Genomic DNA, 2,699 nt, shown 5'->3' with positions numbered 1-2,699 from the left:
CCTGCTTCTCATCCAGGTGGTCTGTGGTGATCTCAGGCATGCTGGCTGCAGACTGTGGGCTTCTCACCGTACTGTGGAGGCAGTGCAGGAGGACAAGGCACCGTCAGTGGCTCATTAGTTATATGTTGGACAATAACAAAAAGAAAAACGATTGAGTCATTTTGAGAAGATGAGACTTTTTGAACTTTGAGCCCTTTGCACCTAACCTAACCCTATTTGTAATCATTTGTTAAGGGTTTATAAAGTACTAAAACACCCATTTTACTGTTTGTTACTGTCAGTTTCAAATGCTACTCCTCCCAGTTTTAGAAATTCCCAWGAAAAAAATAGAAATAAAAAAATTCACCAATGTGCAGCTCATGCAGGGAAAGTATGGCAGCAGTGCATTCTGAGGTTTAGACAAAAATTACAAACTATTTTTACAAACAARWTTWGGGAGAAACTAAAATTKCATCTCTCTTTGGAGCTCTGCAGCTCAATGCACAGAAAGAGCTCTATTTATTCCCACATAATTACAATTCTTGTACATTTTTTACATACTAGGCTACAGGCAGCATTTTTTAAAGGTAACCCAAATTTACATTTGTTCTGTACAGAAAAAAGTTTATGAATGGTGGAATTTCAGGGTTTTAGCTGCACTGACTTCGCAAAATTTTAGAAAATTTCCGCCTGGTGTTGTTGAGCTGCAGCCCGGTTAGCTGCGACGACCAACATCCGGGCACTTCCTCCTTACCTTCCTGTTTCCGGGTCTTTAAACCCCACGAACAGCTCAAGGTGGTTGCTCACCTGGATTTGGCTCTGCAGCARCGGGGAACAGCGGGCCCGAACCTCCGAGGAGCTGCTCCTTCAGGTGCGTTTGATTTCAGYACGGAGACTAGCGGACGTGATACCGTCCGAAGCACCGCCCACACCGCTGGGGCCATGGCCTGACAGACACAAACCCAATCACAGGGACGGAAGGCAAGGCTGCGGGCAAAACACGGACTGGAGTCACTGGGAAGGGATGGGAAGGTGGGGGTCAAAGAAAACCCTTAGAAAACATGATTCAYTATCTGTTATAAGGTAACTCTTTATCTGATTCAAGGACAAAATACAGAAAGAAGTCCACCGAGACACAAACAAATGTTTCTTTTGTCATCAGGGAACGTCTTATCATTATTTTGTAACATCTGTCACCTTGAACTGATCACAGAGACTTCTTGAATAAAAACTTGAAACTATGCACAAACAGAGCATTTGAGAACACACAAACAACTCTTCAGTGGTAGCACACATATTACCTGTAACTTAAAMTCATAACTTTACTGTAACTTTAAATCATACTCAATAGGGGGTGTAAGAAAATATCGATACATTGAAATATCGCGATATTTCATTTCCCGATACTGTATCGATATTCTAAAGCCCTGTATTGATTTTTTATTAAGGTTTAAAATGTCAACTTTCCTGCCAGCTGTTCATTTTATGTTGTAGTTCAGCCTCTGACCACTAGTTGGCAGCAGTGAGCCAGCCATTTGGCTCCACTACCTCTGTACTTAAAGTGTTGGGTGACCATGTTGTAAATTAATATTAAAAACTAAAAGCTGCAAAAAATATTTTGTCAAACTGTTTATTGTTAAATTTAGTCCAATAATTGAAAGCATGGATGAAATATGAAACAAATAAAATAAAACACTAACAAAGCAGAACACAGCTAAATGTATCAAAAGTATGTCTATGTAATATTAGAATTTTCTGAGACAATAAATTTTGGTTTTTCATAGTAAGAGGTTTTTATTTAACAGAGTTTTTGGACCAAAAAAAATCGCAATATATCCCCTTGTTTACAGTGTCGCAATATACCTGGATATATCATATCGTGACCCCTTTGTCATGATATGTATCGTATCGCCAAGTTCTTGCCAATACACAGCCCTAATACTGAATAACATTTATATGTTTGGCTGCTGCACTTAAGCAATTTTCTTTTTCACCTGCAGAAATAATGTGTTTGTACTGTGTCTCTGTTTGCATGCATTATTTTGTCTGTTAGCAAAATATCTTACAAACTACTGGATGAATTTTAATGAAACTGCCATAAAGTAATTATTGAATGTATGTCTACAGCTGATTATCTTGTGGAATTTATCCAATTCAGGATGGCTGATCCAGCATGAACATTAGCCAACACAGAAATAGCTAAAACTGTTAGTTATAATCATATTAATATAGTTTGTAACACGGTTTTTATTTTAAAAAAAGTCTGAAAGTGCTACAAAACAGTAAAACACACAGTAAATAAATAGCTGTAAAAGTAMAAAAACAAACAAAAGAACAATAAAATGACACTAATAAAAACGACAGCCAAAGCTGAGAAAAGATTTACGTAGCTCTGTTAGAAATATCTAAAATCAGAGATACCTTCAATGGTTTTTGATGGTTTTAGAGCTATTAAGCTAAAACTTGATGTGGTAAAAGCTGAGAGACCTCTATAACAAATATTTTGTATGACATTACTGGGGATAGCACAAGTTTGACAAAAGTGGCTCCAACCCTGTCCTTTCTCAACACAAGCTTATCTAAAACTCTGGCATGAGACAGTGAATGATGCATTTCTTCAAGGAAGTTTAATTAATGCAAGTCTTTGATTAAAAAATATCTTTATCAACAGCTAAATTATTATTTTTTATTGTCTGTTTTCAGTGCTGGCTCTAGCCATT

General features: G+C 37.3%; 1 long non-coding RNA gene across 2 annotated transcripts in view; it reads right to left on the bottom strand.

Moving 5' to 3' along the window:
* Positions 1 to 2,699, bottom strand: part of LOC106521124 (uncharacterized) — a 4,878-nt gene continuing 2,179 nt past the window's right edge. Inside the window, exons 2-3 of one of the 2 annotated variants that reach the window (XR_001310635.1) lie at positions 787 to 993; positions 1 to 71 (exon numbers count right to left, since the gene is read on the bottom strand). This is a non-coding gene — a long non-coding RNA (uncharacterized LOC106521124). The remainder of the gene's footprint in view (positions 72 to 786; positions 994 to 2,699) is intronic. The other variant, XR_001310636.1, reaches the window with a different exon arrangement.

This window comes from Austrofundulus limnaeus, unplaced genomic scaffold (assembly GCF_001266775.1).
Source record: "Austrofundulus limnaeus strain Quisiro unplaced genomic scaffold, Austrofundulus_limnaeus-1.0 Scaffold103, whole genome shotgun sequence".
Classification (NCBI taxonomy): domain Eukaryota; kingdom Metazoa; phylum Chordata; class Actinopteri; order Cyprinodontiformes; family Rivulidae; genus Austrofundulus; species Austrofundulus limnaeus.
This window is presented reverse-complemented; position numbering and strand designations above follow the sequence as displayed.